Source organism: Numida meleagris, chromosome 4, assembly GCF_002078875.1.
Source record: "Numida meleagris isolate 19003 breed g44 Domestic line chromosome 4, NumMel1.0, whole genome shotgun sequence".
NCBI lineage: Eukaryota > Metazoa > Chordata > Aves > Galliformes > Numididae > Numida > Numida meleagris.
The window spans coordinates 29,243,334-29,259,473 of record NC_034412.1 but is presented as its reverse complement, the minus strand read 5'-3'; the positions used below and the strand labels follow the sequence as shown (position 1 = coordinate 29,259,473).

Here is a 16,140-nt window from a genome sequence, read left to right as displayed (position 1 = left end):
TGGAAATTTTTGCTTTTTCTTTAACCTTATCATACTGGTTCAGGTAGTATCTCAGTGTCTGCTATTATGATAACAACAGATCTAAATCCATAAGTCTATCTCCTCTTTTTTCAGTTCTTTTATTCTCGCATACATATTGTTTAATAAAAAGGGCACCATTGACTGCAGTGTCATTCTCCTAACACAGAAATTGAAGATGATATGATCTTTTCTGATTTAAGAATGAGTGTCCTCTTATTCTGCTGCTGGATAGCTAATGAATCCTCTTGGATGAACTGAATTCCAGGAATAGTGCATGCACAGTACTTGCTTAGAACCAAGATGATCCTTCTACCAAAAGATGGGAGAGTAGCACCTCAGCACTTCAATATAAGAGACAAAAGGGAATGAAGAGAGACTTCCTCGATTTTTCAAGATGGAAAGACAAGATACAAAAAATAGAAAGACCAAGAGTACAGATAGTGCTAGGAGCAAGAAAAATGTTTAACAATGAATGGCTATGTAGAAATGTACGGTAGTGACTGACTGCAGACTGCATATATATGAAACCTGAAATGACCTTTCTTGGGCCTGAACAACTTAGAAGCTATTTCATTCATTCATCTGGTAAACAACTATTGATTAAAAAAATCTTGTTTGGCATTTGAACCATAGAGAACAGACAATTCAGACAACCCTTTGTTGTAGAAAGAAAAGGTTAAACCCAACTCCTAATTTTGCTGATAGTCTAAACTAGAGGCTACTTTTCCTATGTATGAAACCTTTCTTCTTTCACCTTTCTCTCCTAATTTTTTAATGTCAAAGATTAAAAATAAAAATAAAAATTGCTGTCACAATAATACCAGGAATTAATGATGATGAACAGAAAGACAAATTTTGTAATTAAAATTCAGAATTCACAATCTCTGATGAAGTTCTTGCTGACTACAGGTTTTCTTTTTGGTGTTGGTTTACATAGTTCATAAAGGAAATCTCACATATCAGAAGATTGTTCTTCATATGCTACTCATAACTACCCGAAGAGTTTAACTTTTTTTCCAGTGCAGTTAGAACTGTCAACTGGAGAAGGCCATTTCCCAGGTCTTCTACCTGGCTGTGAATGTTTTATTCATTAAGAAATTTACCTACTGACTCTATCAGCAAAGCTGTTCAAATGTTTTACAATTATGATACATTGAAGATTTCAGCAGACTACTGGATCATCAGGAAATCTCCCTCCTCTTCTCTTGGTCTTGATGTTCTGATTAACAGTTTTGCAGTGTCGTCAAGAACATCTCAGAAACCCTTGCAGTCACAAAGTAATTTTAAACACTCTGGTCATTTAGCAGTTTTAATTAAGTATATGCTATTAAGGAATTCAGAAGGGACCTGATATTGATTTTTATATATTTTCTTCACCATCAGTGTGGCATTGGAGTAGTGTAAGGTAGTGAAACAATACGGTACTAGATAGTATTTGAAGGACTACACTATTACTCTTTTCTATCACTGTTTTTTCTTTGTTTGGGGAGATTCCTGAATGCTGCACCCACTGACTATGGATATCTTTCATTGCCTTTGAAAACACCTGAAAGAGGCATTAATGTGCTGAGAGTTCTAGAAAAGTTTTACAGAAAAGTGATTTTCCTTCAATAAAGACATGAGATGTCCAGCATGAGTCACATCAATTGGTGTACCAGATACTGTCATTCAATATATTCAGCTTCTGAGATTTGATTCTACTTGATCCAAAATTCTGACAGTGATGAGGAAGACAATAGTACCCTCTGACAAAGGTTCTATTTTACCACCTGCAATTGCTTGAAATGTTTTTAACTTTGGAAAAGATTTTGTGGGCGGCAACAATGAAGATTTCTTTTTTCATTTTGTGTTTTGAACTCTGTTATGTAATATAAAATAGAGTCCTGTCGCAAGGATATTTGTGTTGAGTTCGTCATACCGAATACTCAGGTTTGTTGATTTTTGGATGCTCTCTGCTGTTTCCGGGGAAAAAAAACAACAACAACAACAAAAAAAAAAACCCTCAGGTTTATCTTACAGTGACAGATGGTTTCATTAATAAATGTGGCAACAATTCAAACAGTGTCACAGTCCTGGCAGCTGGTACTTCAGAGTCTAGTGTATGCAACTACATTGAGTCAATGAATGCAGAGATATGCATCTATATATCTGTATTCACCTTTACTTCATTCCTTCTGAGTTGTCATAGTAACCAGTTTCCACAGCCCATTTCACAAACGGTCCGTGGTTTCTGTAATCCTCTGGTCAGAAAAAGTTTCCTTGTCTTCAGGGACACCACAGGACAGAAGGAAGGGTAACATATTTCAAAGGCTTGTTTTATAAACTCGGAGGAAGAGTAGAGGACACAAGCATCTAGCTTTCTCTCTCTCCTGTGCTACAATTACAGTGACTCTTTGGGGTCTCTTCTCCCATCCCTCGTAAATGTCTTCTTCAGTATCAATGCTAAGACAATTCCTCAGAGCAACAGCTTCAGACATTTCTGCAAAATGAGAAAAACACAAGTGGATAAAGAGAGGAAAAAATCCCAAGCAGTGTTGGCTTAGCAAAATGAGCCAGGAAAAAGACTTTTAGAAGCAAAATATAAGAGGCTAAAGGAGAAGAAATACATCAAAAGATAAGTTTGAGGATAAACAGATGTACAATTATAATAAATTAATTACCAAACATGGAGTTAGAAGACTTCATATAATGGATCAGAATTACTCATAGCTGTTTTCAAGAACTTTATTTTAAAAAGCTTTGCTTAATAGAGGGGAAAAGATGTTTGTAATGCAGAAGACAGTGCTTTCTAGATTAGATTTTTAAAGCCAATTTTAGTAAAACTTTGTTTCTTCCTCTGCCATTTTAAAGTTATAACAGTGGGCTCTATATCTTATCTGGTAGTGTCTATGAAACACTTTTCTTTTTTAAATATAAAACGGGACAGAAGGTGCACATGGTTTGATAGCATGTGGCAGCTTCCTAGACACTGTATTCTTGAATAAATGCAGACAATAAATATAAAGGGAACCTTGTGAAGAACATTTTTCCAAACATACCATGGACATGCTCTCCTGCCTCTGTTAAGATGAAAGAAGAAAGGGTGAGCAAGATAGAAATTTGGTATATTAAGTACTGAGTTGTACAGCCATGAATAAAAATACTAGAGGCTCTAGGAGGCTCTAAATATTTAAATACTAGTCTTAGAACCAACAGATCATTTCTTGATATAAAGGAAATCTTTATACATTAAGATTCAACCAAACAATTTGCTAAGATGAAATTGGAGTCTAAATCTAAATTTTTTCATAGAAAAATACAGGGAAATATCTCAAAGAAACCAAGTTCGTACCTCGCTTGTTCAAGTGATTGAGACCCTCTTAACTATTTTTTTCAGTTCATCTAGTTTGGCATCATTTTGTCTCTTTTTGGCTCAGAAGAGACCAGCCTCTGTAACTACTCTAACTCAAAGCTATAGATAATTAGAAGTGCAACACTTCAAGCAGGTTTACTGAGCACACTGGTGGGCTGGTTCACCCTAATCAATTGGTCTCAGATCCCCTCCTCTTTTCAAAACCCTACTGCAGGATTCTCCATTTTCTTTTCCCCCTCCAAACAGTCTTCTTCCTTTCCTTTGCTCTTCATAGAGATGAATCCTGAAATATGATTTTAAATTACAGGAAAGCATTTACAACAGATGAAATGGGGAGAGATGAGGGTTGTGCCTGAAATGAGATACTGGCTAATCTAATCTATTGTTCACCTCACAGGAACTGCATATCTTGGTTAAAGAAATGCCAGGCTTTAATGCAATTGCTTTCACTTAATCATACTAAAGGAAAAGGAAATATCGTAGCACAGTTACAACTCATTCCTTCATGTGGGGAATCATAAAGTAAAATATGCAAGGAGATAGCCTGCATTACTTGGTAGCAAGCTGCAGTTCAGAGAGTATTTTCTCTGAATGATTGACAGTGATAGTCAATCATATATAAATCCAGTCTGCCAAACACTACCTAATAGGATGCTGATCATACTCTTCGTTTTCAGCTGTTAAGTCACATTAAAAGATGCTGAGAAGTGCAATGAGTGCTTTCATAATATGGCATTTCAAAATGCTGTCATTGTTGCCGGAATTCATTTGGTGGTGGTAAATAACAGAGAATCTCAGTCACAAGATTGCCATTTTAGTCTGTTTGGATGAAAAAGTCTGTTGCTTCTCATCCCTCCTACCTAATACATCAATGAGCTATATGTATTCAGTTTACAATTAACCTTCCAAACCATTCAGATTTTAACACATAAGATTTTCCCAGAAAATATTTACTGTGCTAACTATTAATACATAGCACTCACAACCCTACTCCCACCCTAGCTTCTTTCAATGTTATTATTTGATCTAGGAATGCTTTTTTTTTTTTTTCCCTAGAGAACTTTTAGTTTTGATAAATCTTTCATGTTGAGGAAAATGTGATTTTGTTCTCTCAAAGATAAACCAAAAAAGGAGGGCGGAGGGAGGATGACATTTTTTTGCCATTTAGGAGCTAGGGGCCATGGAAAAGATCTGAAAAGACTATGCTCTTTCTTTCCTTGAAGATAAAAGTCACATGCTTGCAGATCTATGATTTTTTTTTTTCGCATCCAGAAAAGTGAGGAAAATTCCACTGCAGAGAAAAGCCAAAGCTTTAAATGCACATACTGGCAGGTGAAAATGTGTTGGGTTCTTTTCTTGCCCTTTAGTTTTGGCAAAGAAATGAAGTGCCTATCTGAGAAGCATCACAGCAGTGTATCGCACCTTTCATGCTTAGAAGAACCATGAGCATACTGACTGTAGAGAGTCACTTTTTTTCTTCATCTGACTTACTTTGACAAAGATTAGCAGCTGGAAGAGAACAGGAAAAAAATAGCTTTATACGTTGCATTATGTTTTTGTTTTGTAACATTCAACTCTAAGGATTGTCTTCCTTTTGTTGTACACAGATGGCAGATGGTTTCTCTGAAGAGTTTTTTTCTCACAAAATATCTGAAATAAATAGTAAATAGTGTTATTACCATTATGCAAAGTCATGCATGGCATTCAGGTACTTGAAAGTAAAAGAACATAGCACTTTAAAAGCCTTTTACAGAGCTCAGTTTCATCTATATAACATGAAAACAAAATCAATTCTGCTTAGAAATAACATAAGTGATATAGTAATTGAAGCAATCTTTACAATACAGCTTGTGCAGTGACAGGAGAAAATGCAAGATATTTTTTATTTTCTAGAAAATAGCTCAAAGGCAAAGTGAGCGTAGCCCTTTGAGACCTGCAATAACCTACAATGAGGACAACAACCATCACACAGAAAATATAACAGATGGCAGCATGGTTGCCTTACTCTCAGATACAGGTTACTGAACAGATGCCTTTAGGGCTTAATATTAGATTCACCCCACCCCCCTTCTAGAATATGGCATAGCTTTGCACATATGCTGTTTATAAAACAAATGTAAAACACCATAGGGAAATGAGTAAAGTTACAAATGGCAAAATGTCAACAGAATTTCAGATTTATGGAGGATAATGTGATTATCAATATTGGTAGTATAGATTGAAACATAACCTTATCCTTTGCAGTACACTGTATTCATCATACATTATTTTGAGATATGGCACCACAGTTCAAAAAGCAGACATGTAAAATCTGTTAAAAGCCTTCCATTTGCTTTGCCAGAAATGTCAGCTACCTGACAGGCAAAAAGTCACCTTTCTTGCTCACCAGCTTTAAACAGCCAAAAGCAGCAATTGTAGAATAGGTAGAAAAAATGCCGTACAGATTTAACAAATAGGGAGAAAAATGGTGATACACAGTTAACATGAGGATTTCTACAAATATCTGAAATGCTAGATCACACAGACAAATAGATCATCCATTAGTGAAGCAGAAAACAGCAGAGAAAGATTATTTCCAGCTTCTAATGCACCACAGAGTTCACAACTGAACAAGATATCAAAATTTATATAATCAGTATGTTAATTTGATTATTCCAGTCAGTTTCTTAACAGATTCAGTCTTGATGGGTTGCTGTGATATGTTACAGGCCCACTAAGAACATATCAGCTTTTTCAGGTCTTGCATCTTTTTTCTAGGTGATAAGACAAAGATCCTGCATTTAGTAAAAACAGAATTTTATCCCATGCACGCAAAAAAAAAAAAAAAAAAAGTGCAGATGAGCAACTTTCCTAAGCCTCTTTTAGAACAAATTATAACTGTGTCCAGAAAAAAAAAGAAATATGTTGAGGTTAACCAAGTCTCACTTCCACAATGGAACGTTTCATTTTTCAGATAGATCACTTCAGTAAATGTGTCTTAACTAGAGCTGTATTTGCTCTACCAAAACTACAATCCTTAACCAAGGAAGAGCAATGTTTAACAAAGAAATGAGATTTCTGGTGTTAAAATGAAGGCATATTTCTTGCAGTATATAAGCATTCAGGTGGGAAGTATAGCAAAAAGTGGGAACCACTGCTCTGCCGTCATGTTCCCTATAGGGAAAGAAACTGTATTCTTGCCAGCCTAATTAGACAAACAGGAGGAAAGACAGAGGGCTAGTGAAAGCTGATATTGTGTGTCAGAATACTTACTTGCTGTAGCTTACACTGCTTCATCAGAAATATCACGGTGAACCTTTCCTAAGTTATACAGGAATTATGACATGATATATTTAATTAGAGAAACAAGGATTACCTTCCACTGAGGCTGAACAGGGAGGGTTTGCTTTCATTTTACTATAACCATTTTTTAACCTTATATAGACTTTTTTCTCTACTTCAATTCTCTTTGAGTCGTGTGGGTATTTTTCAAGTACTTTATGGAGTGGTTTGACAGTGCTTTTTAAAGTTGGCTGAAATCCATAAGAAAGGCAGATTTCATAGGCCATCCGACAAATCTTCAAGAACTGCTGAGGAAACAAATAAGCTACATAGGGGTCAGGAAATAGTGTTAGCAAGAGGCCGTAATAATTTAGTATATCACTCTGTGGAAACAGAATTTTCTGCATCACGCTCAGAAGCCAGTTTTTCTTCCTGGAAGACAATGATAGGCACATCACCATGCAGGTGATCTGAATGGACTTATTAAAACAAAGTATTACAGAAATTGAACTTTAAAAAGAGAAGTGAACTGAAAAAGAGAAAAGCCATCCAGCCTACCTACAGGAAGAGTATTATATAGCTAAAGAGTACGCTTCCATCTTTCTTTTCTCTTTTACTATCTCCAAATATTCAATTTCCATAGTGAGTAGGCTGGCACTAACAGACTGATTTGTTAATAAAAGGCTTTGACTTTAACAAAAGTCTTCCAGATTGATACTCACAAAGAAAGGCTGCATCATGAGCTAGTTAATCTAGGTAGGAAAGGATAGTTCACAGAAATCAATATAGGGTATTATGTTGATCTGCATCTTCATTCATCATTACAATAAGGTAATGAACAGTACAGAATGATATATAAGGATTAAGCTAAGGTGGAAGGGGATGCAGAATGTAGCAAAAGAGAATCAAAATAATAAAACTGAACCATGGCCAATAATATGAAAACAAACAAACAAACAAACCCCGTGAACTAAATATTTAAAATGCAAGCTACTTAATTTTTAGATAAATCAGGAAAACATACTCCATGAAGGTAACAGAGGTGTAACGGAACACAAATGTTGAATGAAATGATAGCTGAAAGAATTTTTGTTTGAAGATGCAAGATGCTCACACTGGCCAATAAGACAAAGATGTGATGGTAGCAGAATATTGTGTTTCCTTTCTGGGCATGCAAATACAAAAAAAAAAAATTATTCTGTAAGTGAAAGGTATGACTGATTCTTAAGAAAGAAAGAGAAAAGAACACTGTGGAAAGAACTGGCACTCAAGTTGCTAAGTTAGAACTTCACAGCACTCTCAAGGATGCACGTTATGATACTGTAAATATTTGGAATCTGTAAATCCCAAAGGAGTGTAGATCAAATGGAATTAACAAAACCCTGTAAAGGGAGTTGAGTTTTCCATGCCACTGGATTGTTCACAATCCAGGCACAGAAAACACAGCTTCCTCTGGTCTCCTCCTGAGTCAGAGATATTCTACATCTGAATAGTAAATACTCCAAGACACCTGAAACTTCCAAAGCGTCCCCTTTCTTTTTATGCCTGCACATGGAAAGCTGGATGGGGCGGGGAGGGGAAGTGCCTGCTAATGTAGGAAACTGTTTGTTTTGACATTCAGACACTATCCTGCCTCGAACCAGCAATAAAAATAAAATTCAGGGCCTATTCTCAAATGAACAAGCTCCATGGTTTGTGATAAAACCCATCACTAATTACCATGCCCCATCTAGTTGAGGAAAGGTAGGCTGACTTCTCTGGAGAAGTGCAGCAGCTTACTTCAGCCTGCAGGGACAATTGATTCTACATTTAAAGTATGACAGGAAGCGCGTTATAAATGGCAAAACAAACATAAGATGTTTGCAAATGATTTTTTCCTCTCTACCCACTGTCTCTTACCCAAAGCTTGTAGTATATTGCAGATTGCAAATTATTTTAGGAGGAAAAAAAAAACACCTGGCTAAAACTGGTTGCTCTTCTTCTGTTTATGCTTAAATCCACTCTTTTATTTGTTACCAGAATGTGTTAATGCCTCCTGTTTATGCTTAAATCTACTCTTTTATTTGTAACCAGAATGTGTTAATGCTGTGCTTCTAAAGGAAATGGTCTAGTTGTCTTTCGAATCCAGTTCAGCCTCTTAGTGTTAATGGTCTTTTTCCCATACATTTATTATACTGTGCTTCATAGGTTTTAGTTTACTCTGTTTCTCTATATTTGGGCTGTATTTACTTAGTTTATTTGTTTGTTACTAGCATGTAGAAAGTAACAATTTCAATAGTCAGCCCTTTCCATAGCCAATATGTTGCGAGTATTATTTTGAAAGCAATAAATAAATAAACAACTTGTGTTAAACAATAAACAATTTGTGCATCCAGATTCTGTTCTTTTTGTAAATCAAAGGTAACATAATAAATGTCCCATACTAAATATAGTACTAAATACACATCTATTATCAGTACTAGGAAAAAATATTTTCATGAGAAATTATGAATGTTTTACTGTAAGAGTCACAGCATTCACACACTCCCTTCCACAAGGATCAGCGTTTGGCTAACAGATATATAAATAGGTTCCTACATTCCCCTTCTGAAGCAGTTCAAACTATTTTTCTTCTAATGTTCTGGATATTCTATATTCTTTCTTTGAGCATTATCCGTTGTCTAAAGTTTACAAATCTGTTTTCTTAAACTTCTGCATACAGAGACTTAAGTTGTCCAGCGTGAGGAAACATATTCTCTTTAGCTATTACTATATTATCACTATTTCCGTCATTACTGGTGATGAATAAATCACCTGGCTTTTCCCTAAAAATATGTAACAGAAGTGTTGAAAGAAAATTCCTGACCTTTCACAGTAACTGTGAACAGTTCTATTATCTGTTCCTTATGACAAAATCAGCACTACTGTAAGGCAGTGAGATTTATTGAAAACATCTTACTCTCTTTATGTTTTCCTTTCTTTTTATATATTTACATATAATAAGTTTGTAACACAACAGTTCTTTTCAATTTTCCCATAAGACAGTATATTTTCATTTTAATATGATAGTGAGATCTCATATAGTTATTGCTACACTTCCCTTTGATGGTTGAATCTTGCACTCCTTTGCCTCTCAGGGCTCAAGAAAACAGAAAACTTTTATCTTGTATCTATTATGCAGACAAATAAAGAGCTGTAGTGAGATGACCAAATTCATACAGACAACACCGTGGGACTGGAGCAGTATATGTGCCAACAACTACAGTCCTGGAAAAACACATTTACTTCTCCTCTATATCAATTTGTTTTTCTCAGGTCCACCAAATCTTTTTGCAATGCTCTGCAAAGGACACATTTGAGCAAATCAGTATCTATCTCATAGTCTAGCCAATGTCTGAATCCAGAAAACAGGAGCTTCTCTAATTGTTTCTCTTAAAATCTGTTAATATAAAATGCCTAAGCATCCTATAAACTATAACCATACCCTCAAAATTCTGTTCCATTAATCAAATGTAAAAATGTGAGCACTGAGCACTGTCACACTAAATATTACTCTAATTGACAGATCCCCTGACAGAGCAGAGAACTGAAATGGATCTTTTCATTTCCAGGCAAGTCTTTGTTGCTGGACCATCTGCCTTTCCCGAGTCTAACCCACATAGTGTACAGATTGTTTCTCCAGTCATTCAATTACAGGCTATAGGATTTCATTCTTCACTGGAAGAATGAAGAATTTTGTTCTTCATTTTTCTTCAATGATCCTTTGATCCCTGAAGTCACAGTTTTCTAAGTCTTCTTTTTTTCCTAATTTCATAGAATCATTTTGAATATTTTGAGTTGAAAGAGACCCCTAAAGGCCATATAGTCCAACTACCCTGCAGTCAACAGGGTGACAGCTACATTGGGGTGCTCAATTTTAACTCTGTGAATGTAGATGCTCCAAACCATTGTTTTTACCAGTGTTTTTATCTGTTTCCATGTGAATTTGTTACGGCATTGGAATTTTTACACCTACTACATAAACAAGATGAGATGTCTGAATGTTACTTCAGTACAATATGGCAACATCAGAGACAAAATCCTCAGCTGATTTTACACACCTCAGGGATCACGTTCATTAATTTTTCTGAAGCTGCACTTAATGCTTCTCTGGAGCAAATTAAAAAAGGAAAACTTTCTGTGATTTTGTAAGATACATTATCAAAACATTTCAGGGCAGCAAGTATACTAATGTGACAGAGAAGAGTTTTGCTCATTAACTACAGTGGTTTAAATTAAGATTTAGTCATGGAACATCATCTTCTATTCTTTAGATGAAAGTAGGAAAAGCTACTTACGATACACAGCAACAGACATCAGCTGTTGACCACCAGACAAGTGACATGCCAAAAAAAGAAGGGACTGCTTTCCAGCAATTACTAATAACTCCTACATTTCAGTATATTTCTGACTTTCAAAGCGTCCACGTAAGGTATGAGCCCAAATACATAATCTTTTCTTCTGTTTTGTGTTCTACGTAACTTTAACCTGTATCACTTGAGACAGCACCCAGATAGATCATTTTCTGCAGCGGATGACTTTTCAGGCTGATGCTGTTTAAGAAGAGTTATTGAACTTCAGAAGATGAATCAAGTATCAATAACTTCAACAAACACCCTATTCTGCAGTCATTGCTGTTGATTCTTGATGGCTTGCATGCTTCTGCAACCAAATATAAAAAAAAATAACCAAAGGAAAATCATGCTCTTCGTACAATCTCTCATGCACAGGCTCTTCTTTTGTGTTTTTCCTTCAGCTGAGATCTCATTCAGGAAGATAGATGAGGATCAAATAGCACAACTGAGCAGTAATTATAAGTAATCTATATTTATAGGGAAAAAATACCATCTTGCTGTGCATGCATGCACTTCAGAAGTTACTGTGAGGCACTTTCCCCAACAATATATTAATAGAAACAAAAAGAATAGAAACAAAAATACACGTGCAGTTTAATTCAGACCTGGAGCATTCCTTGAAGACATTGCTGATGCCTCACTTCTTCACCTGTGTGCAAAGGCTCACCTTAGGGCACTCAAACAGAATTTCTTTTCAGTGAATGCATGTAATCATATGGATTTAAATGCTAGGAAGTCAGAATTCAGAAAAGCAGTCATTTGTCCTAGTACAGGTTTTGTTTCCTGACTGCACTCAGAATTACAGTTCTAAATCAGGAATGCTCTTTATTCACTGGTCTCAGGAACAACAAATTTGAAAGATGTCCTTGGACTTTGGTGAGAAGAATCTACTGACTTGGCAGAAGAACGGCAGTCACTATTTCCTGGTTTTAGAGAAGGAACAAATTTGTCCCCCAGCATGCTGGCTTGGGGTGTTTACTGTAGGCTCATCTTGATCTCTTAGCAAGATCTTGTTGAGAAGAGCAGTAAGTAACTTCACTCCTGGCCAGATACACCATTACAAACCAGTCTTTCAGGGTTTGTTTACTGCTAGCATTATGGATAGATATCTTAATTGTAAATATCTTTATTCTGCTTTGTGATAATATGGCTAGACTAGAGAATAAGTAGAAATCACATGACAGTAGTATCACAGGAGGACAATGCCTAAATGCTTTTTGCTTCTTAGGTGGAATACTAAAGCTGGTGAAAAATCTGTTTGCTTAAGGCTCCACTTTGATTATTCCCCCCTCAGCTGGTATTGAAAACAGCCCACAGTCCAGCCTGGCATTTATTTTGTTATGCTACATTTCTCTGTAACAATTTTAAAGTATTTGCATCAGCAACACAGTAACCCACAGTGTAAGGGACCACAGTAAGATGAAGGTTCAGTTTGACATCCCCATGTGCTTCTCCGTGTTCTCCTTTATGCTGCCCAGGTAAGTATTTCTCACACACACACCAGGAAGAAGTACAGTTTGAGCCAAGGCGAAGCCCTTGAGGATCAAGGCCATCGATAGTAAATAATTCTGATCAGTAACAAATCAATGACAACGTACAGACCCAGAGAAAAGTACTTGTGAATATGAGGGCAGAGCTCTCTGTGCGAAACTCATTTTTATCCCTGTCAGCCCCATTCAGATTGATGCCATCTTTCCTGTTACGAAAAGGATCCATATATTCTTCCAGCCACCAGCTCTGACAATTCTGCTGAGAACTATTTTTCCCAGGACGTCATTATAAGTTTGCCTTTAAAATGAGTTATAAGTATCTAAGCCTGAAATATGCCAGAACAGCAGTTAAGGAAGTTCAGAGGAAGAGAAAAAGGTGCTAAGCCTGTCAAGCTGAGACAGCAGGGTATTATGAATGTAGCTCCCTAGCAAATCAGTCACAGGAGGAAGCTAAGCAGAAAGCAGCACTCTTATTGAACTCCACAGTAAATCTGAGTGAGGACTACTGACTGTCCACCAGAAAAAAAGGTTAGAAACTTTTTACTGTGACCATCAAAGAAATTATCATGTGGTAAGCCCCAAAATGTCAAGGTCAGGTAATTCTTTAAAAAAAAGATTCTGGTGAAATTGTCCCCACACCATTATAAATTTGTCATAATAGCACAAAATTTAAAGCTGCAGTGTGACGCCATTTGGAATACCAACTGAGAAGCAAGTCAGGTCTGCACAAATATTCAGCACCAAAGTCTGAGTAACTGAAGAAAGAATGCATAAAGCAGACATGATTTTTCTTCCTTCAGGATATCTATATCTGAATACACAATCTCTTTCAGATAATACATTACCTCTGATTGGAAGTGGAAGAGATCTGATTAACTAATGATAATTCTTTATTGTGGGCTTATTATTTATATTAAAAAGATGGAAATAAATGACAACAGAAAACTTATTTCAGCAGTTTCGAGCAACCTCTTTGTCGGTGTCCTTGGTAAGCCTTCCAGAATCCTCAGAATAATAGAAAATACAAAATTATTTTACTCTGATGGTGTTTTCCCAAATAAATGCATATGTAAATGACAGCACATTTTGGGGAAAGGAGGAAAAAAAAAGGCCTCAGCCTCTAGATTAAAGCCTTAATCTCCCTGGACATCAAACTTTACTACAAAATGACCAGAGAAAAGGCTGGTCAATGCTAAGAAGCCTTTTAGCTCCCCAGTGGGGAAGGGTCTGGTGGATGTTCAGACATGACCCATTCCAGACCTCCCACTGTCATTGGATAAGCCTAGTTAACCAGCCACTACAGTTCAGCTTTGCATTGAGTTTGACTTACTGGGGCTTTCTACTTCTCCCGTTTTAAAAAGAGAAAACCAAACTGTTCAGGATCACTATAGCACCCATACCAGTTTTAAATTATTGGGAGAGAAAAAAAATTCCTAATCTATATGTTATAGAAAGAAAACAACAACTCATCTGCTGTCCTTAGCAAATAGCAAAGCTATTTGTCTTGCCTACTGATTGTCATCTGCTGCTTCTCTAGCCTGAAAAAATGCACAAATAAAAGTATGCCCAGCTTACTGCTATAACAGCAAGATGCTGGCATTTTTCTTGTGGTTTAGTTCTCACTTCATAGATGTAGACTGTAAAGTACCGAGTGTGAAATGCATTGCCCTCCCACCTTTCTATAAAATGGAGCATTAGACCCTTCCAAAATATTCAAATCAAAGTGTTTTAAATGAGAGATGAATTAGACCATCTGGCTTGGGGATTTTAAATGACTTCCCACTGACATTAGGTATTTAACTATAATTATACAAGTATATCTGAAACTTTTTGCTATATCAACAACAAACATGTCATTACCCTCTTTGTCTTGCATTTCCGTCCTTCCACATCACCGTTCAGTCCCAGAAGTACTGCTCTACCATTCCTCACAGTCCACAGTGCAGTTATAAAGGAAGAATCTGGAATTCTGGTAAGAGTTTCCTAAGACTCCTGTTAGCTCCAAAGGGGACTAGGATCAACCTTCCCCTGCCATGGAACTCCATCATCCTGCAGCAGGGCAGCATGGTGGATAAAAAGACAATCAAGCCTTCTTAACTACCTGCAGCTGAGGACCGGCACAGTGCTGATTTATCGCTGAAGGGTCACAGTGTGCCCATGGGCTCCAGAAGTGGTGTGGGATAACAGATGTGGATCACATACATTAATGTTCATTTTTTTAATAGAATTTTCCAGCACAGCCACTTTGCTGCAGTGGGAATGAATACAAATCTTCCTGGAATGGATATACATTGCTTCTCTGTACATATATTAAGACCCAGCATAGATTCCTTTGTGAGCAACTGAGTTACATGGCATTTCCAAATAGAGAATAGCGATTTCAAAATCCTTTCTGGGCCACTTTCTGTTTTTGTTGTTGTTGTTTTTAACAGAGATACAGATCTAAAAATGTGAGAATGTTTGTGCAGGGGATTAGCTAGACTTCTTACAGTCAACTTGCAAAGGAGTTTCAAACCTGTGAGGTGCTGAGTGTTTGTTGTCATTAATTTGTCTTTATTTATTTATATATTTATTATTTCTACCGCAAATCATATGCAAGTTCCTTAGACACAGAAAGGGACTTGTTTTCCAAGTGGTAAAAGAATTACCCATCCAACAGCAACTCATCAAGTGGCTGTGAAAAAGATTCAGGTTTTGACTGGCATTAAAAAATACCAAGGTGAAGGATTCAAATCTTAAAGCAAAGTTAATATTCAGCACTTACTTTACAAGAAAAGTTATTGGACACATTCTGCAACATTCTTTTTTCCTTAAGGTACACAACACTTCCCACGAGCCACAAGTGCATCCCAGCACCAGCCATCACTAACAGCCACGCTTCTGTCTGAAATGTGAAGCTACTCACACCCTGATTCTCTTTATTGCTTAGCCACAATAACTTTCTCTGCTGACAGCATTTAATTATTAATTCATAATGAACACTAAAAAGAAGATTTTTCCCAAATGATTTCTTAACTCTTTTCCAACCTGTATGATTATAAATTTTGCTGTAGGTTTTTTAGCTGGTTGGTTGCTTTAAAGACATTTAATAACTTGTTTCCTAGGCTCAAGATTTTAGCAAGATTACTGGTGTATACTTTCTCACATAAAACAGAATACGTCTTTTCCAAGCTATTGCACAGACACATTAACAAACATATACTGCTTACGTTAAAAGCAAAAGGTCTACTAATCTTTCTTCTCTCACACACTGAAGCTCACAGTTGTACTAGAGATGGATCGGTCTCCACTCTCCTGGCTCCTCAAGGCTGACACGAAGATATAAATGGGATTTGACCCTGGCTGAACTTGGCTTGCCCTTAGGTGCATCCTGTATATGCCGAAGAAAAAATGCACTTAATGCGAAGTGAGTAAGAGCCAAATGAGGAAATTTAGAGATTTGACTCTAAGAAGTAAAAAAGTTTGGCAGCTGTTGGAAACTTTTTAGTGTTGAAATTGCACAAGAAGTTTTCACAGATAAGATTTGCAGCACTTCCTACTATCAGCTAGACTAACAATAAACCAAAGATATTTCTAACATTGCCAGCACAGTCACTATGGCATTATATTACTTCCATTATGGGTTCTGGCAGATGGTGGCAAG

General features: G+C 36.6%; 1 long non-coding RNA gene across 1 annotated transcript; it reads right to left on the bottom strand.

Annotated features, from left to right (window-relative positions):
- Positions 148 to 14,533, bottom strand: LOC110398469. Its single transcript, XR_002438399.1, has 3 exons — positions 14,358 to 14,533; positions 4,865 to 5,023; positions 148 to 2,500 (listed from the first exon to the last, which is right to left on the bottom strand). It is a non-coding gene; the product is annotated as an uncharacterized LOC110398469 (long non-coding RNA).